General features: G+C 36.2%; 1 protein-coding gene and 1 pseudogene across 10 annotated transcripts in view; one reads left to right on the forward strand and one right to left on the reverse strand.

Annotated features, from left to right (window-relative positions):
* EXOC6B (exocyst complex component 6B) overlaps nt 1-25,908 on the reverse strand; it is a 735,227-nt gene that overhangs the window by 665,731 nt on the left and 43,588 nt on the right. The gene's annotated exons all lie outside the window — the stretch shown is intronic.
* On the forward strand, nt 9,382-10,698 carry LOC102984876 (general transcription factor IIE subunit 1-like; annotated as a pseudogene).

The following is a 25,908-nucleotide window of genomic DNA, read 5'->3' on the forward strand; positions in this document are numbered from 1 at the left end:
AAAAAAAAAACCTGTTACAGCATGTAATAGCCTATTTTTAAGAAATATATTTAAAATTCTATTTTAAAAAAATGAAGCAACAAATTCTGTTAAAACACCTAGACCTATCCTTGATAACAAGTCATATAAGATAAGTGGTACCCCTTTACAGTCACAGTATCTTCATTTACCACCTGGCTCGCATTTTGACACTGTGCAAATCTGAACCATCCTTGAACCTATGAAACCATGTGTGATTTGAGATAAATTTCACCAGAAGTACTATTATCCTGTTTTGCCTTAAAGTTCTTGAACAAATGCATAATAATATCCTAGAAATTAATGGGCACCATCACTTAATGACATTCACTGATGGAAAGCTGAATTGATACTCTTTTGTTTTGAAATGTTTATTTGTTCATATTTTTGAAAGGGTACTACACTGAGCACTCTACACAGTAATGATTTATTTACATGTCTATATCCCCTACAGGACCATGAGTTCCTTGAGGGTTTACACCTGGAACAATGCCCACCTCCCACAGAGAAGACATTATAAAGTGACAAAGGGCCTAAAGCAGTGCCCAAAAATGTTTCAACATTTAGACTTTCTCCAAAGACAAGCACTAGAGTTAATAATAAACATTCTTGCTTCTAAAGTAAATTCAAGTTCTAGCAGTGCAAATAATTTGTACTTCAGCTAAAATGCTAAATAGAAAAGGAAGGAATCAGAGGAAGAAGGAACTTAGAAGGTTCAAGGAAATCTACTGTAGAAGTGTCTGGGAATAATTTATTTCCCTAGCTCTCCTCAAACCTTCTCTGGAAGCTAGGAAAAGGAAGATGATTAAATTGCAACAAGACCTGGCTCTGAAGGGAACTGGTTATTTCTGGCCCTTGTTGCCAATAGAAGGGTAAGGGTGACAGCAGTCCCTAAGGGCTTTTAGAAAAAAATTGCTTCCAGGTGGAAAGTTTTTATGGTACTCTGCAGCCTGGAGCCATTTTTTGCTTTCCTTCTTAACTACTGATGATTAAACCATGGACAATCAGACTGAAACAATGGAAACAGCTCCCAAACATCATGGTTATATGCTCCAAATTACCAAGCTAACTCTCAAAGGAGAGAAAAAAATTTGTTGGCAAAGTCTTTCTTTTTTTAAGGGGGAGGGCAGGGTGGAGTCTGTTAAAGGTTTGTATTTGGTAGAACATAAAAGTAGTCAAGAATTCTGTACCATAATGATAAACATTAGTCTCATACCCAGACTAGACACCATAATGTACAGTCACGGAGAGCTGAACAAAGGGCAATGCTAAATGTCCTGCTATTTAGCAACTTTTCATTATTCTATTTTGACCTGGATCAAGTGTTCTATTAAATGGTTATCTTAGGGGTATGCAGAGAACTCCTACCACACATCATACGGAACAGCTAAGTTGATTTATACCTGATCATGGTTTTGAAAAAACTCTGAGGTGTAAGTCTGAGTTTGTAATGATGGCTCAAGAACATGAGGGGGAAAAGTTACATATAGTACCAACTCATAAGCAAAGAAAATTAGAGGCCAAGCATTCAACCACCCAGCAACTCAGTCTAGGAAATCTTACTATACCGATATCACCCGGAACATTAAAGGATAAATCCAGCTCAAAATTACAACAGTAAACATAAGCATTTTAAAAATAATGTACCAAGCCCTCTGCTGAACATTTTACATACACTAACTCACTTACTGCTCAAAAATAATCCTACTGGAGTAGTTATCATTATCATCATTTCACGCATGAAGCAACCTTTCTGACATTGCCAGTACACAAAAACATCTACCTTCTCCAGGTTGCTAGTTATATCAAGGAAAAGATGAAAGAAAAAGGATGAGAGGGAAGAAAAGGAAAATGGGACAGAGGAAGATGAGCACAAGAGGGAGGAGGCAGAGAAGAAAATCACCACAATAATACAAATAATGCAAATGGCATGTTTGAATAAGGCAATTGTGACTTTCTTCTTTCTACTTTTCTAACTTTTTATTTTCTTAAACATGTATTGCTTTTATAATTGAAAAAAGGAAGTGCATTTTTAAAAGTCTAGAATAGTACCTGGTTCATAGTAGATGCTCAATAAAATATTAATTAAAATTAAAAACCAAACAAGAACACTTCAGAGTAACCTGGGGCCTAGTTTTTAATAATTATTCAAAAACAATTATGTAAAAAAAGAGAGAAGAATTTCTTCTCACAATCTATCACCTACAAACCCAAGAAGCAATCACCACCGATCGGAATTTTTTTTTTTTTTTTTTTTTTGGTCACGCTGCCACAGCTTGTGGGATCTAAGTTCCCCGAGCAGGGATCAAACCCATGCCCCTCTGCAATGCAAGCATGGAGTCCTAACCAATGGACTGCCAGGGAATTCTGGAATTTTTAAAATTTAGTATCTCTTCTATATTCTAACCTTCTCATTACTGATCATAACTTCAAAATGTATTTAAAACATACATATATTTGATACCCTGAAATTTTTTTATTTGAAAACTCACATAGCAGTTTCCTAGAGCCCTTCCATAGCAACTATGAACCTCACCAATTAATGCTCTTTCATGATCCTTCAAATGGGAGGGGAAGAGGGGAGCCTCAATGGTTATTACCATGGAACCTCTGATCTATTTATTACTCGATTTAAGTAACTTGATTTGTAAATTGGAAAAGTAAGCCATTTTCTGTTGTTTCCTATACCACTAACATGATATGCAAAGAACTCCCTACCAATATCATAAAGCTATTTACAAAATACCCTTCATGTTTTAGACGAAAATAAATGAGGACACACCACTCCTCTCACACCATGTTTCCATTAGGATTCAATACTGTGCCATTTTTTCACAGAAGCATTTGCTTAAGGACAGTATACACTAGACCATTTTAAAGATCTCTCTTTAATATGGAAATACAGAAATGTACAGGAAAAAGGAACCTCAGAAATGATTGGCCTTAATTTGCAGATAGAAGTTCAATTTTTTTTAAACATCTCTATCACATACTTGTCTAGCTTCTACTGAAACATCTCTAGTAAAGGGAAGTTCATTACAAGGCAACCAATCCCATTTCAATAGCTGTTGCAAAGTTCTTATAAAAAATAAAATTTGCCTTCCTATAATTTTCACCATTTATCTTATTTTTGCCCTCAAAGGACCACCAAAAACGAGTCCTTGGTCCCTCCTTTCCCTTCTCCAGACTCAACAATCCAGATTATTCAACTATTCTACATACAGCCTTTCAATTCAGGCTTTTACCCTCTGAACACATTCTAGTAGTCAACATTCTTAAAATGCAACAAAACAGGCAGTGTAGTACAGTAGTCAAGAGCACAGGTTTCAAAGTCAAACTTCCTGGATTCATCTTGGTTATTAATTTTGTGACCTTGGGAAAGTTATTAAACTTCTCTATACTTTAGTTTCCACGTCTATAAAATGTAGATAATAATAACAAGCATTTCATACAGCTGCTGTGTAAAGATTAAATGGCATAATGTAAGTAAAGCATTCAAAACAGTACATGGCACACAGAAAGCACGCTATAAATATAAGCAATTTTCAGATCAAACATGACCAAACTAGGAAAATAAGACTCATCTCCTTTAACTTTGTTACTCGGCCTTATTAAAACAGCCTAATGCTTTAGTGTTTCTGGCAGTTATATCATACTGTATATTGAGCTTAAAGTCACATGAAATCTTTTAATTTGTTTTTATAATACATTGCTATATTCATTCAGTTGATATTCTGAAACTACTTACTACCTATTACAATTATAATCCTTTTTCCAGTCTTCTGAGATCTTTTGAGACATAATTTTGTCATTAAACCTTCCATGTTCATGTTTTGCTTTGTTAAGTAGGTACGTGAATATTTTCACAAAAGAAAACTCAACTATGAGGAAGGGCAGAAACCCAAGCAACTCTAGGACCTAAGAAAGGAGAACCCTGGAAAACACCAGCATATGTGAGATTTTCTGGTTCCATTTTAAGGGGGAAGGAAGAACTGTTAATCACATAAGGTCAAGTAGAGAGCTTGAAAAAGTAAATGTTCAATTTCAAAAAAAAAAAAAAATCCAGGATACAAAGAAATCACCAACCCCACTTTCTTTAGCCAAGATTCAGCCCCACAACTGTGTCCAACTTGGAGAGAACTTGCTATGAGCCAAAGCTTTTAATATCCCTCCTTTTTGAAGGCACAATGGAAATAATTCCCTAGAACAAAGGAGTTGTGTCAGCGAGCTCTCTGCTTTTTCAAGTTGGAAGGACAGTTGATTCACACCATGTGTCAGCAAGAAACACCAGTTAGAACCAAGTGAGATAAATTTTAGGCCTACTGAGCTGTTTAATATTAAACTGTAATAAACCATCTTTACAGCAAATTATTAACGAAGTATTTGTTTACCCTCCCGTTTATATGCTTCCTTCCCTTGAAAAGAAATTCGAAGACAATTCATAATTCCAAGGTCACATATGCACCATCAAGAAATCATTTTCAAATGTCAGAATCCAGAACCAATGATCTGGATCATATTCCCAAAACACTGCCCTGGCATATCACAGTCAGCCTTGCTATACAGTCCTTTGTGTTCCAAGATAGGGCTAGTTTAAATGCTGGTCATTGTCTTTGATTAAGACTTTACTTCTGTCATTAACTCTCTCTACATGGAGTCATCTTAGTATCCACTCTCATCAATAAATTTACTTTATACCTAGACCAAGAAATAAAATATATGTTCAACTACATAAATGACACTAAAATGATCTTATTTTTAATACTTTGAAAGATAAAAAAAGATCTGAAACAACCATGATCTATATGGATTTATATGGAAAAATGGTTCTAAAACAATCAAAATAAAATTTAACAGAATGAGTGATACCAAAACTCACACCATAAAAAAAAAGATTGGAGACAGACTAGCTTAACATGTTAAGAGACATTTTTCCGAAAACAGAGGTCACTAAAGCCAAATGATTGGTTCAATACAAGGAATTAAGTAATTTACAATGGGTAACTGGGAAAAGTAAATTGCCTGCCTTTCAGAAATGACCCTATGATTAAAGTTTGTTATATAATTTGTTAGATATCTACCTGAGGCCTAATGCATATTTTCATTACTTATCTATCATCAATTATATATTATCAGTTAGTCTGGTCTAGATCATATAACTTCTTTCGAGAATCTGACACCCTATACAGGTCAATTCTCAGTCAACAAAATGACAATCTAATATGGCCCCAAACATCACTGAAGAAATAAATATTGCTTACCAGTAAATTACTTCTTCATAGGGTTATGTTTAGGTCACTCTCCAAAAGCTATGGAATATCACTATCACACTCTAGTTCTCCAATCTAAGGAGTAACTTGATTGTTTACTTAATGAGGGGAAATGGGGGTAATTTTCTTATAAATGTTCATGATACACTAAACCAGAAGAAATAAACTTTTAAAAGGCAAGAGAAATTTGACTATTAAGTAATAAAATAACCAAATAATAAAATAAAATGACCACAGCAAGTTAAACAAAAACTGTTTTCTCAGAAACTTAAGAAAACTGGCTATACCAGGTGGTTTGGACATTTTACCATCATAGGCTCACTTAGTAAGCATTTATTGAGAATTTACTAAAATGAAGACAAGAATGTTTCCCTTTGAAGAAGCATATACTATAATAAGAAAGGCACAAGGAAACAGAATTGAAGGTAATTATAAATTATTAATCTGTATAGAAATTAATATAATGTTTAAATCTGTACACCTAAATCTGTACAGCATTATAAAAACATAATGTTCACCGTGGAATTGGATTAATCAGAAAAGGCTTCTTGGAGTTGCTGAAAACCAGTAAAAGAAAAAAATGAGGAAAAAAAAAACTTAAAAGGATACAGAGGAGGGAAAAAAGAACACAAACAAACAAAATGACTGCAGATTTGTCATCCAAATTATGTAAGCAAGAAGACAATGGAAAGATATCTCCAAAGTGCTGAAGGAAAAATTGTAAACCTAGAATTCTACAGCCAGCAAACATATTCTCCAAAACCTAAGGACAAACAAAGTTTTTTTTTTTTCAGACAAAATCTTAGAGAAGTTTCCAGCATGCCTGCACTACAAGAAACATTAAAGTAAGTTCCTTAGGTGAAAAGAAATAAAATCAGGTCAAAATATGGATATATAAAAGGGAATAAAGAGCATAGGAAATGATAAATATAAATATTTTTATCATATTTTAAATTTATCTAAAAGATAACTGAAAGTTTAAAGCAAAAATAATAGCAATGAATTGTGGAATTCATAACATATGTAGAAGTAAAATACATGATAACTATAATTCAAAGGTCAATAGGGGAAATGAAAGTATACTGTTACAAGGATCTTATATTATACATGAATAGGTATAATATCATTTGAAGGCAAACTGTTGTCTTAATCAGTTCAGGCTGCTATAACAAATTACATAGACTGAGTGGCTTCATAAAAGTTTATTTCTCACAGTTCAGTAGGCTGAGAAGTCCAAGATCAAAGCACAACATATCCAGTATTTGGTGAGGGCCAGCTTCCTGTTTTACCAGACAGTCATCTTCTCACTGTATCCTCATATTGCAGAGAACAGAGAGAGAGAGAGCAAGCTCTCATGTCTCTTCTTACAAGGGCACAAATCCCTTTCAAGAGGGCTCCACTCTCATGACTTCCTCATGAATTAATTAACTCCCAAAGGCCCCACCTCCTAATATCATCACATTGGCAGGGGGAGTGGGGGGGGGGTAAGGTATCAACATATGAATTTTGAAGGGACACAAAACATTCAGGCAATAGCAAATGTAATAAGTTAAAGATGCATACTGTAAACCCTACAGCAACCACTAAAATATATATATAACAAAAAGGTATACTGAATAAGACAATAGTGGGGGAAAATTGAATCCTAAAATATATTCAGTTAATCTAATTTAGTTAAGGAGAGTAAGAAAAGAGAAAAAAAGGGACAAAGAACAGATGGGACAAATGAATAATAAACAAGATAACAGACTTAAACCTAGTCAAATAGGTAATTATATTAATGTAAATTATTTCCTCTTTTCCTGCTTTCTTTTTAATTAATTAAGTATACTTCCATTTCCCCCTTCCCATCTTTTTGAGCTATTGCTGTGATTCCTTTTGTGGTGCCTTGGTGTAGTTTTGTTGCTTGTGTTTACCCTGCTTGAGAATCTTTAAGCTTCTTGGATTTCCATTTTAATATTCCAGAGAAAACCACTTGGAGCTTTTTAAAATGTTTCTGGTCTTAATTTTGTGGAGGTAAGCCCATATCTGTAAAACATATAATAATATTTTTTTTTTAATCAGTTTAGATATTGTCTTTCTGCTATAATCAGAGCAGATTTACCTCATCATACCATATCATTCCCCCTCCCTCTCCTCTCAACATACTTATACCACTTTTAGTTTTTCTAAAGGTTATTTTTGTAATTTAATATACTATGCTTAATACTGTACTTTTATTTCTTAATAATATACTTATGCTTTGATTTCTTACATCATTATCTATGACTACCTTGACCCCCTAATTGTGCAAAGTGAGGCATTAGCTCTCCCTTACTTTCTCATTTCTTTTCCTCACTTTCTTCCAACTGCTGAAGTGAATTTTACATTGACTGGGTTGGGTTAATAACATATATACTCTGTTCCAGAATCATAATTGTTTTTCATGGTTTACCAGTACTTTGTCTTTAAAACCAATAAACAACATTTGTATTAGTTTAACTATATAAATATTCTTCACTTTTAAGCCAGGTTGTATACTAAGATTACCATTCCTTTCTTATTGGAACCTCCCCCCCTTTTTCTGGAAAACTCTCTCCTGATGCTCCCATTTCCCCTGCTCCATCTGAAATGACACCTATCCAGGCTTTCTGCATACCTTTTTTTTTTTTTTTTTTTTGTGGTACTCGGGCCTCTCACTGTTGTGGCCTCTCCCGTTGCACAGCACAGGCTCTGGACGCACAGGCTCAGCGGCCATGGCTCACAGGCCTAGCTGCTCGGCGGCATGTGGGATCTTCCCGGACCGGGGCACGAACCCGTGTCCCCTGCATCGGCAGGCGGACTCTCAACCACTGTGCCACCAGGGAAGCCCCATGCATATCTATTTTTGATGTTCTTTCTTGGTTGACTTACAGATCTGCTAAGATGATCAGAAATTAAGGGAACAAAATGCTGGAGACCAGGGGAAGAATGAGAAGGGGTGTGCCAACATTCTTTAGTCACTTTTTCCCAAGGTATTTGCCAAGTCTGCACACAAGAGGCTAAGTTTCCAGTATAGGAATCAAGCAGAAGAGGTAGAGAAATCAGCTTTTGACAGTTTTGTGGCACTGAAGTGACATAAATTAGAGACAAGAGGTAAAGATCCTAGAGAGGAAAAATGGTAAAAAACAACACTCTTCTGTTTTTCCCTCAATACATGCGCTGAATTCTTAACCTACAGCGGGCAAGAGGCTAAGACGACAAGCAAAAAGCCTCTGAGAAGCAGAATGGAGTTTTAGGTAGTCTTGAGGTATGGAGTAAAGATCAGAACGCAGTGTCCACCTAAGGAAAGGGGCCCTAATCATCACTCCAAGACTGTTTGGAAAATGTGAAGAACTATAGCAAAAGGCAATACTGAACCAGATAGCCATAGCTCTGTCCCTGACTGGATTCAGATCACTGCCACTCTATCCACCTTACCGAAAAAGACAGGGTTGGGGGGAGTTTAACCTTCTCTTACGGAAGAGAAGGTTACCCAGAACCTCCATGAGTTTTTTATCTCCATGCAGTCCAAAATTACCAAGCGTGCCAAGAGGACCACAGAACTGAAAATCAAGATCCATAGATGATCCAGATATTGAAATTATGAGAAAAGGACTTTGAAATGTCTATGATTAATATGATAAGAAAAAAAAGGAGAAAGATGAACAAAATAGAAAGATGGAAAATTCACCAGAGCCTTGAAATCTATGCTATTTAAAAATTGAGAAAATTCAGAAGTGAAAATGTAATTTTTAAAATTAAGAGCTCCATAGATGATTTATCAACAAGAGGAGATTAGTGAAGATAAATTAATAGAAAATATCCAGATTAAAGCATAAAAAGAAAAGTAGCATGTCGTTTCTAAAGCTGGTCGCAGGAATAGGGCGTTCTCTTTGTCACACAAGTGGCGCAGCTCGTTTAAGCCAGTGGTGGAGGCGCTGAGGGAAGCTGCAGTGGGAGTGTTCAAGGATTCACTCTGCGTCCCCTAAGGTGTTTCAGGCAAAGGTAACAGGCTGAATGATGTGGCACAGAGCCCTCCCCATGCAGGATGTGCTTTGGTCAGTACATTTAAAGTTGAAGTTTGCTGCTAAAGATGGCAGATCCAGATGTCCTCATCGAGGTTCCTGCAGCATTGAAGCAGTTACCCAAGTATGTGATCCGGGGGTTTTGTGGCATTGAGCATGCTTTGGCCTTGGACATCTTGATCCGAAACCTCTGTGTGAAAGAGGAGGACATGCTGGAGCTGCTCAAGTTTGATCAGAAGCAACTTCGATCAGTCTTGAATAATTTAAAGGGAGACAAATTCATCAAGTGCAGAATGAGGGTGGAGACTGCTGCAGATGGGAAAACCACTCACCACAACTACTACTTTATCAATTATCGTACTCTTGTTAATGTGGTAAAATATAAATTGGACCACATGAGAAGGAGGATTGAAACTGATGAGAGAGGTTCCACCAACCAGGCGTCCTTCAAATGTCCCATGTGCAGTAGTACTTTTACAGATTTAGAAGATAATCAACTCTTTGATCCCATGACAGGAACTTTCCGCTGTATTTTCTGCCATACAGAGGTAGAAGAAGATGAATCAGCAATGCCCAAAAAAGATGCACAAACACTTTTGGCAAGGTTTAATGAACAAACTGAGCCCATTTATGCTTTGCTTTGAGAGACAGAGGATGTGAACTTGGCCTATGAAATACTTGAGCCAGAACCCACAGAAATACCAGCCCTGAAACAGAACAAGGACCGTGCAGCAACTGCTGCTGCAGCTGCTGACCTGGCAGATGGGCACCACCAGGAAGCATGGGCCACCAAGGTCCCTCTTATGAGTACTTATACACTCAGAATGTTGTCATTAACATGGATGACCAAGACGATCTTCATCGAGCCTCACTGGAGGGAAAATCTGCCAAAGAGAACTATTTGGTTAAGAAAGAGCACTATAGGAGGAACATATAGTTCTGAAGAAATGAAGGAAGGTGGCTTAGATATAGACTCGTTTCAGGAGCGTGAGGAAGGCTGTGCAGGGCCAGATGATAACGAGGAGGTCACGCGAGCACTGCTCATTCATGAGAAGAAGACCCCCTCTGCCACAGCAGGCTCAGTGGGGGCAGCTGCTCCTGTGACCACTGCCAATAGCAGTGACTCTGAGAGTGAGACCAGTGAGTGAGACAATGACTCTCCACCCTGTGCGGCAGCTGTGGCTGCACATCATGGGGAAGAGGATGATGAGGAGGAGGAGGAATCTGAGGAAGGAGCAGATGACCCCCTTGTCATGGTGGCTGGCCGTCCATTCTCCTACAGCGAAGTAAGCCAGAAGCCAGAGCTGGTGGCCCAAATGACACCAGATGAAAAGGAAGCGTACATAGCAATGGGACAATGCATGTTTGAGGACCTCTTTGACTGAGCTTTCCCTACCTTTTCCTCCCTTCTCTAATGCTCATTTCAAAAAGAAATTCCCTACCTTTGAAGAAAGTGTGTAGTGGCTTTCTGCCCCTCTTGATGTAAATCAACTGTTAATCTTATGCAAAGAGTAATGGGAGAGAAAGTTTGATTTTTATGCCAGAAACTTCCCCACAATGTAGGTTGGCTATAAGCATTCCCTTTCCTATTACTACAGTATTAATATTTTGCTGTATTTCCTTATCTAATTTTTTTCCTTTCCCTTTTAAGACACATTTTCTCCCTTCTGAAATGAGTGCGAGAAGTCTAAAGGTAAATTCTTCATGTCTGCCTGTAGAAGCTCACTTTGATAGGTTACAGTAATTCACTGATCACATCCTTCTTATCTATTCTGACCAAGCATTCCAAACAGCTTCTGATATTGCTGCCAACCAAGCAGCTTGGCAACAGGCAAATCATTGATGAAGGAAAAAAAAAATCTTAAAATTTCATATTGCTTCACAGTTTAGGATGGAGTCAATATGTAAGGGGAGGTGGGAGTGTGTGTGGAAGAAGGATGGTTACGTGTAAATCTCATGATTAATACCTAAACCAAAATTGGTGTCTTTAGAACTGACTTGACTGACAGATATTGTTTTGCTTAATGCCTTTTGGTCTGTATGTTGGATAATAGAAAACAGAAAGTGTGTTTGGTAAGCCCTTAGGAAGAAATTAGAGAAGACACAGGGACTTAGGACAAGGAGTCCATGTAAAGGGTTGAAGAGTGGAGAGTACTGGGAACAATACCTTTTAACATTGTCTGAGTTTGTACTGATTTGGAAATCCTTTATATAAAGCTGAGACTGGTCCCCTTCTTTTTCAGTTCTTCCACAGTGCTATAAATTGTTTAAAGAGGCCATTCCAGCAGAAATCAGTATATGACAATTGATTACTCCTCTCTCTTTTTATTTCTCTCAACATTATTGAAGGCCTTTTCTCTTTTGATTCTTGTCAGGCATGGTACTTTAGAGTGCATCCAGTATATCGCTGAGCATTGTAACCTCAAGGAAAATACTTTATTTTTGGTTCTGATATGCAGCATGGTATTATTCCTTAAGGTATTATTCCTTAACTTTAAAGAACTTTCATACAAGGGTCTACAACAATTGTATTTTTATAATATTTTCCCTTGCATTGTCATTTTAAGTATTTATCATTTTATAGTACTTGTGTAAAGTTAAGATAGATTTTAAACATCTGAGCCTTGTATAAAGTAATGATTCATTTACCTGGGTTGTATTATGACTGAATATTGACAATAAATCTATTTTATACTGACTGAAATTTGTTAATCTAGCTCTGTAACACCTTGGAGCATAATTAAAATGAATACTTTTCCCATTTAAAAAAAAAGCATAAAGAGGAAAATAAAAATATATAAAATACAGAAGACTATAAAAAATATGAAATATATGGGATAGAGTCAAAATGCCTACCCCAGCAGTTCTCAAACTGTTTGGCTTAAGGATATTTTCATACTCTTAAAAAATATGGAGCTCCCCAAGAACTACTGTACATGTGGTTATATTTATTGACATTTACCACATTAAAAATTAAAGCTGAATAAGAATTTAAACATAAGAATACACAAGCATATATTACATTAGCCATTAAAACAATGACTGTCTTCACATATCATATAGCCTCTGGGGTACTTCACTATATTCTCCTGCAAGAATGTGAGTAACAAAAGGAGAAAAACAAATACCATATGCTAACACATATATATGGAATCTAAGAAAAAAAATGTCATGAAGAGCCTAGGGGTAGGACGGGAATAAAACACAGGCCTACTAGAGCATGGACTTGAGGATGTGGGGAGGGGGAAGGGTAAGCTGGGACGAAGTGAGAGAGTGGCATGGACATATATACACTACCAAACGTAGGGTGGATAGCTAGTGGGAAGCAGCCGCATGGCACAGGGAGATCAGCTAGGTGGTTTGGGACCACCTAGAGGGGTGGGATAGGGAGGGTGGGAGGGAGGGAGACGCAAGAGGGAAGAGATATGGGAACATATGTATAACTGATTCACTTTGTTGTAAAGCAGAAACTAACACACCATTGTAAAGCAATTATACTCCAATAAAGATGTTTAAAAAAAAAAGAATGTGAGTAAAAGAAGAAAACAATATCTTAGTGTTAATAGGAAAATAGTTTTAAATTTGTGACTCTGCAGAAAGAGGTCTAGTGTTTCTATAATGCGGAAATGGCAATATTTAAAACATCATAGTCAACTATTTCCCAAAACCAATGAAAGACATCAATCCACAGTTTCAAGCTCTACAAACCCAAAAGGATAAATACAAAGAAAACTATACCTAAGCACCTCATAGTAAAACTGCAGAAAAACAAAAACATAGTAAAAAATATTAAAGGAACAACATTAAGATTAAGAGCTAACTTTTTAATAGGAAATATATGTCAAACAACAACTGAATTATACAGTAAAGTGCTGAAAAAAATAAACTGCCAGCCTAGAATCCTAAAACTAGTTTTTTTTTTAAAAGTCCCTTAAAAATTAAGGCAGGCAATGTAAAATGGTACATCCACTACGGAAAACAGTTTGGCAGTTCCTAAAAAGTTAAAAATAATTTACCATATAATCCAGCAATTCTACTTCTGAGTACATACCCAAAAAAAGTGAAATCAGGGACTCAAAGAAATATTTACACATCTATGTTCATAGCAGCATTATTCACAACAGCCAAAAGGAGGAAGCAATTCAAATGTTCATCAAAGGATGAATGGATAAACAAAATGTGGTACACATACAATGGAATATTATTCAGCCTTAAAAAAGGAAATTCTGACACATGCTACAACATGGATGAACCCTGAAGACATTACCCTAAGTGAAATAAGCCAGTCACAAAAGGACAAATACTGTATGACTCCACATATATGAAGTACTCAGATGGGTCAGATTTATAGAGATAGGAAGTAGAATAGTGGCTGCCAGGAGAAGGGAAAGGGGAGAATGAGGAGTTATTGTTTAATGGGCACAGAATTTCAGTTTGGGAACATTACGAAAATTCTGAAGATGGATGATGGTGATGATTGCACAATAATGTGAATATACTTAATGCCATTAAACTGTACACTTAAAGATGGTTAAGATGGTAAATTTTGTTATGTATGTTTTACCACAATTTCAAAAGAATTAAGGTAAAATAAAGACACTTTTCATACAAACAAGCAAAAAAATGAGAGAATGTGTCAGTATTAGGCTTGCATTCAAAGAAATGCTAAAGAGAGTTCTTCATGCAAAAAGAAAGTAATCTCAGAATAAAGCACAGAAATGTAGGAAACCAAAAAGGGGTAAACATAAATGAATGCTGACTCTACAAAATAATAATGTTTTGGAGGCACTAAATGACATGTAAAATTAAAATTCATGACAGCAACAGATTAACAGATGGAAAAGGGTAAATGAAAATTAAGTGTTATATGGTCCTAGTAGTGTCAAGGAAGTGATAAAAGAATTAATTTATATTATACTTTAATGAGTCAAAGATGCATGTGGTAATCCTTAGAGTAATTCCTATAGATTAGAAAAAGAAGAACCAAAAGACAGCAAAAGAAAAAAAAAAAAAAAAAACCAGTCAATAATCAGGAAAAGAATATCCAGCAGCCATCAGACCTTTCTACAACACTGAACACCAGAAGACAATACTCAGGGAAACAAAATATGAGTCAAAGTTTTAAGTTCAATGAAGCTGTCCTTTGAATGTACAGTCTACAGAGCAGCCATTCTGAATATACAATAACTCAAAAATTATTGTTTATATAAGTCCTTCTGAAGGTAACTGGTAGAGAAAAACTCCAACCAAACTAAATGACAAGAGAAACTTCAACAAAAAGGACTGGAAGTAATAAGGGAACATATTTAACTGCAACTCTAAGACAAAAAGATCAGATTAAGAGTGACAAAAAATGGTATATAAAAATAGTATGTGGGCTTCCCTGGTGGCGCAGTGGTTGCGCGTCCGCCTGCCGATGCAGGGGAACCGGGTCCGCGGCCACAACAGAGGGAGGCCCGCATACCACAAAAAAAAAAAAAAATGTATGTGATAACACATTGTAAATCAACTATACTCTAATAAAAATTTTTTCAGTAGTATGTAAAAATTATACAACTAATAAAAAGAAGAGAGAAAAGACAGAAAGTAGTATAAGCTGGTGATGCTTCATACCTCATAACTGGGAGTCAAAACTAAGCAAATCAGGTACAAGTCTACAATCCCTAATCTAAAACCCTTCGGGTTTAGTTTAGTAACATTAGTAACTCTGCAGCAAATGTAGGAATATTCACACAAGTGGTAAATATAAAGACTATCACTATCTCACAGCAACTCACATCACATTTTGTTGCCAAATGAATCAGACAGCTTTTGACAACAAATGGTTTCAGAGCCTTTCGAATTTTCAAATTGCAAATGAGAGATTATGGGCTAGCAGAATTCTAAACATTTTAAGACTATAAAGTAAAACACTAAGATAATATTATTGACTAATATTTGTGGTCTCAGAAAAGAGAGGGAAAGAATATACAGGAAATTCTACTGTTTCTGTCAGACGAGGAACCAGTAAATACTATCTTCAAAAAAGGGGGGGGAGGGGAGACTGAGGATACAATTCAAAGCAACCCCAAGAACAAAAATATAATTTTTTTAAAATTATAAGACGGGGCTTCCCTGGTGGCGCAGTGGTTGAGAGTCCATCTGCCGATGCAGGGGACACGGGTTCGTGCCCCGGTCCGGAAAGATCCCACATGCCGCGGAGCGGCTGGGCCCGTGAGCCATGGCCTCTGAAGGCGGAGACTGTGCTCCGCAGCGGGAGAGGACACAACAGTGAGAGGCCCGCGTACCGCAAAAAAAAAAAAAAAAATTATAAGACAAAACAGATCATGAGATCTTCACAGTAGTATCTTCCTCCACCCCCCAAAACAATTCTTTTACTTCATACTAAATTATTTTAAATGATGACTACAGTGATCCAAATTCCCAACTTATTGTACTTGCAGAACGAACTGCTGATGAGCATAAAAGTCACTAGGGGGCAGCAGAGCACAAGGAGTGTCCTCTGAAAAGCGGTGAAAACTCCAAAGGACTTAACATAGCCAGTTATCCACTGCTCAAAACCTCTCAGTCATTCACAAGCACAAAAAGACACTCACCAATTAATCTGTAAAATCTGCTTCTAAGAGATTCATTATATTACTTCATAATTTTTTAATTTTTATTTTGAAATAACTTCACATTGTACAAATAATAGGGAACTCCTATTTAGCCGTTATGCAGAACTCACCAATTTGTAATGTTTTTGCCACATTTGTTTTAACACTTTCTCTTCTACATATATGTACATGTATGTTTAGAATATGTTGCATGTATTATACCCTTAAAACTACACTGTGTATTTCCTCTCTTACCTAACTATAATTATCAAATTCAAGAAATTTACATTGATACAATTATAATCTAATCCATAGTCCATATTCCAATCCTGTCAACTGTCCCACTAATGTTCTTTAGAGCGTTTTCATTTCCTCCTGGAAAGTATCTGGCCCAGGACCATGTATTACATTCAATTGTCATGTTTCTTCAGTTTCCTTTCATCCAAACTATCAGCTCTCCAGCATTTTAAACACAATTTTTAATTTTTATACTATTAAATGTTAAGAACCCTAAAGAACTTTTGTTTACATTGATTTATATAAATATCAATATTTACTGTATTAGGAATTAATACTGAAAATTAGAAAACATTAATTCATTAATATTAACAACCAATAATATTTACATGTTAAAGAATATATTTTATGAAAAATAATTTTATATTCTGAAATAAACAAATAAAAAATAGTTGGAAGAGTCTTTTGCATTTGTGCAAATATCTTTAATGTCTGCAGAAGATATCTGGACTCTATAACCATTTCTACATTAAATCTATTAAAATGTGGGGTTTTGGTTACAGTATATAAAGAAAACCCAGCCTTGCACATATGTAGTTGGAAAAGGGAAAAAGTATTTTTAAAGCCTTTTCAGAAAACTTTATATACACACACACACACACAAAAAAAAAATTTATGATACAACCTCAAAACTTGATGAGTTTAGATTAAAATTCATTGGTCTATCTTACACTGCGAATGAATCTTTTACCCATGTATGATTTTGTAACATCAGGTATTGTTCATTTGAAAAATACTGGTTCGCTGGGTTTTACAGGTCTTGCAAATGTTGATATATTTCATTATACAATTCAAAAAATCACATTCATTATATCACCACTCAGTCCCATAAGAAAAGTTTATAAGTACTGGCAATCTTTAGGAGGGCGACAGGCTACATCTGAAAATATAAACAGGCAGCAATAGTAAATTCCACACAAGTAGTGCAAATTACAAATCGGTCATTCTGCAGAGCACAATAATAAAAACAGACTTAAAATCTAGTCATAATATGATTCATACTAGTAATGAAAAAACTGTCATTTTATATATTGATAAAGAGTCCCTGGTTGATCTTTAGTCTGTTTATACCAAAAAGTCATCTTTTCAATTCAGGAACGGGATATACAAATTTCACTAACCAACACATTCAAGCATTCATGGGTATTAGTCATCTCCTATTCCTTCTGAACACATCACATCTTTGGGTTACAGGCTAGCATGCTCAAGCAAAGGTTTTCCAAAAATGCCATGTTTCAGAGGAAAGTTAAGATCACCAATGAACTCCAAAGTTTATTTCCTTTAGGTCTGTGAGTTTTCTAAAAGGTGTTAAAGTTCAAAAATATAATAAAGAAAACAGACAGATTAGTGAAAAAAGCAAGATACAAAATCCATATGTATCTATCATATATTAACACAATATATATAGTGCATGTGTACATTAATAATATAATATAAACATTACAGTATTTATAATAACATTTAGTTCATTTTCACTACTTATAAAGGACTGTTCGAAACACTTTGTATGCACTATCTTGCTTAATTTCAAAGCCATCCCATGATATAGAGTAACAGTATTATTTTCATTTTACATACAAAGAAACTGACTCACAGATAAGATAAATTATTTGCCAAGTCACAGAGCCATGATTAAAGTATAAGTATACTGACACGGAATCCCACACTCATCTATTTCTCTATCTGCCCATAAAAAAAGAATATATAGGAACTTCCCTGGTGGCGCAGTGGTTACGAATTTGCCTGCCAATGCAGAGGACACGGGTTCAAGCCCTGCTCCGGGAAGATCCCACATGCCGCGGAGAAAATAAGCCCGTGCGTTACAACTACTGAGCCACCACTCTAGACCCCGCGAGCCACAACTACTGAGCCCGCATGCCACAACTACTGAAGCTCGCACACCTAGAGCCAGTGCTCCGCAACAAGAGATGCCACTGCAATTAGAAGCCCGCACACCGCAACGAAGAGTAGCCCCCACTCACCACAACTAGAGAGAGCCCGCATGCAGCAACGAAGACCCAATGCAGGCAAAGACAAATAAATTTTTTTTAAAAGAATACATAATATAAATATATGAAATGTACATATTATAACTTGCTGCCCCAATACAAAATATACATAACTTTATAAATACACACGTTATATAAACACACTGTATGCATTTTTCAACTACACAGAAAACATTTACTAAAAATGTAAAACACATTGCCAAGAGAAAAACACGAGTCCCATGTTGCAGTCTTACCTAATACCAGCTTCACCCTGTGGCTGCAGATGCCTGCTCACAGTAAGCTAATATATTAAACTGTTTTGTTAAAGTTAATTTACATAGAGTTTCTATAACTTGCAACCAGAGTCCCAAGCAATATAAACATGTATTATTTTCATAATCAATAAAAAGGCAAAAAAAATTTCTGTACTGTTTATTTCTTTTAAAGAAATGGTCTATATGTGAGATGTATTATTAAAATATAAAATCCAAGAGAAAAGGAATAATTAACAGCTTAATAAACAACAAAACAAGCCTGCAATGCAATGAATTTTCCAAATTTCTAAAGGCCCCTATGCCAGTAAAATCAAAACAAGTAAAAAAGAACATTCTTTCACTAGAGCCAAAAAGGATTAGAAGAACAAGTTTGTCCATCACTTTACAAAATAACCTGATTATACAGGAATTTTCTACAGCATTTTTCGTTGTTACTATTGTTCTTCTTTTCCTTCTATGTATCTTCAAAACATCATATATGTAGGACGAAACTGCTTTAGGAAACCTGAAGGATTCAGTACCCTAAAATATTATATTTTAAACTTGAGGAACTGCTATATACTCTCAGATGCATTCATGTAACTTGGCAAACTGACAAAGGTTTCCTTCAGCAGATATATAGCAGATGAAGTAACAGGAGATGCAGTAAGACCTAATTCTAAAGTGACCGTTTTTCCACTTTAAACTACCTAGGCTACCTGATGCCAAATTTCACTGAGTTGATGGCAGTGTCTGATGTGTTTGCTTTACCTAAAAAAGAGGAAATCAAAGAAAAAAAGAAGGAAATAAAAAACTGGCCCTCAACTATCACAACTCCCTTTACAATGATGCTTCCTCACTTGTATAAACAGTTCAAATTACAAAAAATCTGAGGTTGCTATTAAGCATTAATGGCACAAGAAATTAAGTCACTGCAACTTATTAAAAAAAAAAAAGCTCCATTTAAACCACTGTCAGTCCAGTTTCCAGGGACTTTTGTTTTACAGAGATCAAATTCCTGACTCAGCAAATGCTCCAGCCTTTCTATAACTATTGGCAGATTAAACTTTTTACCATAAAGCTCCCACCAAACTATTCTTCGGTCGCTCAAAAAAAATCATTAAGTCCTGATTCCATATTGAGGATTCTAAATAAAATCTAAACACCTGAGCTTAACAGTCTCGTACTTTCACAACAGTACCCTAAAATTCCTATCCAACTTTGTTCCACACTACTCCTGTCCATAAGGTTTCTTCCTCTGTGAGCAACTGAAATATTTTTCCTATAAAGAGCCTGACTGTCAGGATGGGCTGGATTATACTACTATAACAAACAACCTCAAAATATCAGTGAATAAAGATTTGTTTCTTACTGATGGCATATGCATATGTCCACTGTGGGTCAGCAGGAGTCTCTGCTCTACAAAATCCTCATTCTAAGCAGCCAACATCCAGAGCAGTTGTCAACAAGACTTTTCTATAAATGGCCAGACAGTAAATATATTCAGCTTTATGGGACATACGCTCTCTGTAACAACTATTCAACTTTGCTGTTGTAGTGCAAAAGCAGCCACAGACAATACATAAACAAATCACGATGGCTATGTTCCAATAAAACTTTACTTACAAATACAGGCAGACCATATTTGGCCCACAGGCTAATCAGAGCACTGCAGATCACTGTGGCAGAGGAAAAGAAAGCATAGTGAATGCACGGATTCTTAAATCTTCTATTTGGAAGTGACTCAGGTCACTTCAGCTCACACATCATTGGTCAAAGCAACTTACATGGCCACACCTAACTTCCAAGGGGCAAGGACATGCAATCATAACATGTGACTGGGAAGAGAAACAGAAATTTTGGGTGGATAACCCTAATGAATAACACAAATTATATTTTCTTGGTCACTTATTGTTTCCACCTACTAGAATGCCCAATCTCTCCTTTTTTACCAATCAAAATACTAGCCATCTCTCAAGAATCAGTTCAAATGTCATCTTCTCCAGAAGCACCTAAATCTCCAAACCCTATGCCTCCCATCACCTCCCAAAGCCCTCTTGTCTAACCTTTCTTACAGCAAGTGTTTTCTACATTAACAAATTCCATTTTCTTGGGATAGGTATTATGTATTATTTATCTCTTAAGGCATAGGACTTAGGATTCAATAAGTACTTGGAGGATAAATGAAAGTACCACTGGTTTCTAGGTTTTTGTCTGGTTTTTAGTTAGTTTAAGGATCTAAAGTGGCATATAAAGATATAAACAATACAACATTAAATAAAATTAAAAACAGGAGAGCAATAATAGATACAAAGGGCAGCAACATAAGACCAGAAGTGAAGATGATACACAAGATGCGTATCATATCTTTTCTGAAGGTGAACCACAAAGTTACCTCTAAGTATTCTAGTAGACAAACAGAAGAAAGCAAGCAAGAGATCCATCTTACCAGTCACAGTATCAATGAGCTGTTGCTTAAGATAGCCGTATCATAGAAATAAGGCCCCTTTAAATAAAATATTTGGATTTTTTAAACACAGTGAGACATTCTGTAAAACAAGGGACCAATAAATGCTTTTCTAAACACAGAACTACAATGCAGAAGATACTGAAAGGCTAATAATAATCAGTAAATATTTTTTAAGGATGTCCTTTGCATCAGCCTGGATAACAGAAGGAATACAAAGAAATTATAAGACAGTCTGTAACCTAATAGTTGGAGGAACAAAACATACATACATGACATGATAGAAAGTACTAAGACTATACTATACTTTAAACTTTTATGGAGCACTTACATTCCAGATTCTATATCTGACACTGAGGATAAAACAATAATAAATAAAATACTATCGCTGGTCTCAAGAAATTCACAGTTAGAGGAAACTGATACAAACAACTATAATAAAATATAATAAATACTCTGATAAGGATTTTTATAAAGGGCTATGGGAACCAGGATAAGAAAATAATTTTTTCTGCTTCTAAGGAGCGATCAAGGATGGCTTCACTGGACAAGTCATTTGAACTGTTATGGTATGCTACAACTTGACTATGAAAAGCCTGAGGTAGGCAAAAGAGAACCAGCAAAAATCAGACCTGAATTTTCAAAAACGTTTATGGCAATGTATGGAAAATGGACTGACCAATTAGTAGACTATACATTCTGCTAGGGCAAGACAATGTCTGTCTTGTTTACTGCTGATACACTCAGTGCTGAGCACAGCGACTCACACTTAGCAGACATTAAGTATATATCTGTTGAAAAAGTAAAAAAGACTGCAGCAGAGAAACAGTAAGGAAACTGTTGTCCAAGAAAAACATAAGGGCCTGAATTAGGCCAATGACAGGGGGAGGTAGGTATGACATCAACACTGAGTTAGTCTTTATTTAAATACTAAGTTCTATGTCCTATGAACTATAGGAACTTAGAGAAAACAGCTATAAAGACTAAAGAAGCAATCTGGTCACAAAGATACCTCACAAAGAACTCTAGGAACAACTACCTGACAATGTATTACATGTTATTAGAAAGTGATTCTCTCAACTAGCACCGACTGCGAATTCATCTCAGAAGATCTTTAAAAAGCCTTCATGCCTCAATCTCTAAGGTTTTCTTCTTTCTTATTTTCTATAACAGTTTTAAGGGCAATTCAATATTTTAATTTACTTTTAATTATAACACAAACTTCACGAAGGTTTTAGCTTAGATCCAGAAAGAGACTACTAGTCTAAGTTCTAAGATTTGGCACTAAGTTCAAAAGACTAAAAGGAAGACTCATCAAGCCATCTGAGCTAGATAAGAGAGACATGACTAGGGACTTCCCTGGCTGTCCAGTGGTTAAGACTCCATGCTTCCAATGCAGGGGAAAAGGTTCAATCCCTGCTTGGGGAACTAAGATCCCACATGCTGTGCGGCGTGCCCAAAAATTAAAAAAAAAAAAAAAAAAAAAAAAGAGACATGACTAAAAGAATTTCCTAATACTTCATATTCACATTTTTCCTATTCAAGCTTGACCTTAAAAAATAATTTATGGGCTTCCCTGGTGGCGCAGTGGTTGAGAATCCGCCTGCCGATGTAGGGGATACGGGTTCGTGCCCCGGTCTGGGAAGATCCCACATGCCGCGGAGCGGCTGGGCCCGTGAGCCATGGCCGCTGAGCCTGCGCGTCCGGAGCCTGTGCTCCGCAACGGGAGAGGCCACAACAGTGAGAGGCCCGCGTACCACAAAAAAAAAAAAAAAAAAAAAAATTTATTAGAAAAATGAGATAATACCTACCTTATAGTGTTTTTCTAATACAGCACAATGGTTTGGATACAGCACAGCAGTCAAAAGCAAAAACACTAGATCTAGACTCCTTAGATTCAAATTCCCATTCCTTTGCCTAACCATGATCTCTGCATTACTCTCTGAGCTTGTTTTCTTATCTACCTCATAGGGTTGTTGTATTAAGTAAGTTAATATGTGTAAAACTGCTAAGGATAGGGCCCGCACAAAGTAAGTACTCAATAAATGTTAACTGCTCTTATTATTTAAAATATCTAATACAAATATAGGTATTAAGATGAATGTGAAGGCTAGTCATTTACCCTGTGTATGAGCCTAGTAAACTACCTTACATCAACATAGCAGTGTTCTGGAACTGGAGACTCTTAACAACATATATCCTGCAGGAATATCAAGAGTGGCCCATATTACTAATGCTACCACAGGCAAAGCCCTGAACAAGAACCACATTCTTGGCCTGAGCTTCTTCCTTAGATCATTTTTTTTTCTTAAACACCTTTATTGGAGTATAATTGCTTTACAATGGTGTGTTAGTTTCTGCTTTATAACAAAGTGAATCAGATATACATATACATATATCCCCATCTCTTCCGTCTTGCATCTCCCTCCCTCCCACCCTCCCTATCCCACCCCTCTAGGTGGTCACAAAGCACTGAGCTGATCTCCCTGTGCTATTTGGCTGCTTCCCACTAGCTATCTATTTTACGTTTGGTAGTGTATGTATGTCCATGCCACTCTCTCACTTCTTGACAGCTTACCCTTCCCCCTCCCCATATCCTCAAGTCCACTCGCTAATAGGTCTACATCTTTATTCCCATCTTGCCCCGAGGTTCTTCATTCATGACCATTTCTTTTTTTTTTTTTTTTTTTTTTAGATTCTATATATACGTGTTACCATACGGTATTTGTTTTTCTCTTTCTGACTTACTTCACTCTGTATGACAGACTCTAGTTCCATCCATCTTCCTTAGATCTTAACGTCATCTTTTTCTCTAGGATCCTGGGATGAGTCACAACCTCTCCACTGAATTCCTGATTTAGACTCTTTAATGGGGTGTGCCGGGCTGATCTGGGTGTGGTGCCATGTTTGGCATCACCTCTTCTGAGAATGCTGATGTGGTGGAATTCAGCTGTATTTAGGCTGGTTTAGCTTGTAATTTTCCACTGTTTTTTTTTTTGAAAAATTATTGGACTTTATTATAAGCAAAGATTTTAAATTGCATAGTATGGTTTACATGTAGGCCCTTATTAATTAATTAAATTTTTTTAATTTTTATTGGAGTATAGTTGCCTTACAATATTGTGTTAGTTTCAACCATACAGCAAATTGATTCAGTTATGTGTATACATACATCCCCTCTTTTTGGATTTCCTTCCCATTTAGGTCACCACAGAGCATTGAGTAGAGTTCCCTGAGCTATACAGTAGGTCCTCATTAGTTACCTATTTTATACATAGTATCAACAGTGTATATATGTCAATCCCCATCTCCCAATACATCCCACCCCCACTTCCCCCTTGGTATCCGCACCCTTTGCTCTCTACGTCTGTGTCTCTATTTCTGCTTTGTTAATTAGATCTTCTATACCATTTTTTTAGATTCCACATATATGCATTAATATACAATATTTGTTCTTCTCTTTCTGACTTAACTTCACTCTGTATGACAGACTCTAGGTCCATCCATGTCTCTACAAATGACCCAATTTCGTTCCTTTTTATTACAAATAAGTAATATTCTATTGTATATATAGAATTTTTACTATGTTAAATTTACTATGTTAAAGCACATCTTCTTTATTCATTCCTCTGTTGATGGACATTTAGGTTACTTCCATGTTCTGGCTATTGTAAATAGTGCTGCAGTGAACACTGGGGTGCATGTGTCTTTTTGAATTACAGTTTTCTCTGGGTATATGCCCAGTTGTCGGATTGCTGGGTCATATGGTAATTCTATTTTTAGTTTTTTAAGGAATCTCCATATTGGTCTCCATAGTGGCTGTATCAATTTACATTCCCAGCAACAGTGCAAGAGGGCCCCCTTTTCTCCACACCCTCTCCAGCATTTATTATTTGTAGATTTTTTGATGATGGCCATTCTGACTGGTGTGAGGTGATTCCTCATTGTACTTTTGATCCACTATTTCTTTATCAGGGTGAGGAAAAGCACAAAACATGACTACAAGTTCTTCACTTAGCACTATGAAGTCCCCTGAAATCCCAAAGGAACAAAGACCTTCGTCAACTATCTCCTAAGAAGCAGTATTAACAAGTCCCACCCAGACTGCCAATCATGTGAGACAAATAATTTATCCAACTACAAGATGTTAAAAGGACCATTTTTCACCTGAGATCCCTAATTTAAATGTACCTAATATACTGTCATCACAGTGACCTAAAAATAACAGGTGTTTTGTTTTTTTTTAAATTCAAAAATACTCCTCCTCTACTTACTACAGTGACTCTGGGCAAATTATTTAACTTATCTGAACCTAGTCTCCTCAGCTATAAAATGCGGATAGTAATATCTATAAGAACATTGTTATTATTATTAAATGAGCTAAGATATATAATATATCTAGCTCCAATCAATAAATGCTAGTTTCTTTCTATCCTTCTCCCTACTTAATCCCCACCTCCAGGGAGTATACAATGAAAAAGTCTGGACGACAGACTGGCATGGGTGTGCATGGTTAACCTGCTGAGGCACAGCTTGGAGACACTGGGGCTCTTGACAACAACTCAACATCTTCTGGGCTGAATGTAAACTAATGATATCAATCTCCTACGTCCTCATTTTAGGTGTGCCTCCCAAGTTCCTAAAAGGTAGGTGTGATTATATGTTTAATGTTTGTATCATGATTAACATCAAGAAGAAAACTTCACAATCTGACTCCATTTTCTGACTCAGAAGTCAAAATGTTCTACATTTCAGGAATAATGTGAAAATCAGAACTACTAACTGGTGGACATCAACCTGAATTTTCTCTCAACTATACAATAAAAAGCCAAAAAGGAAAATGTGTATAGATAAAGTAAAAATGGCAAATGTTAATAATTAATTATTGAATCTAGGTGATTGGCCTATTTTTCTGTAAATTAGGAATTTTGCTGAATAAAAAGTGGGGACAGCAGAGGACAGAGGGGCAGTACTTGACACACTCATACAC

Source organism: Physeter macrocephalus, chromosome 12 (assembly GCF_002837175.3).
Source record: "Physeter macrocephalus isolate SW-GA chromosome 12, ASM283717v5, whole genome shotgun sequence".
Lineage (NCBI taxonomy): Eukaryota > Metazoa > Chordata > Mammalia > Artiodactyla > Physeteridae > Physeter > Physeter macrocephalus.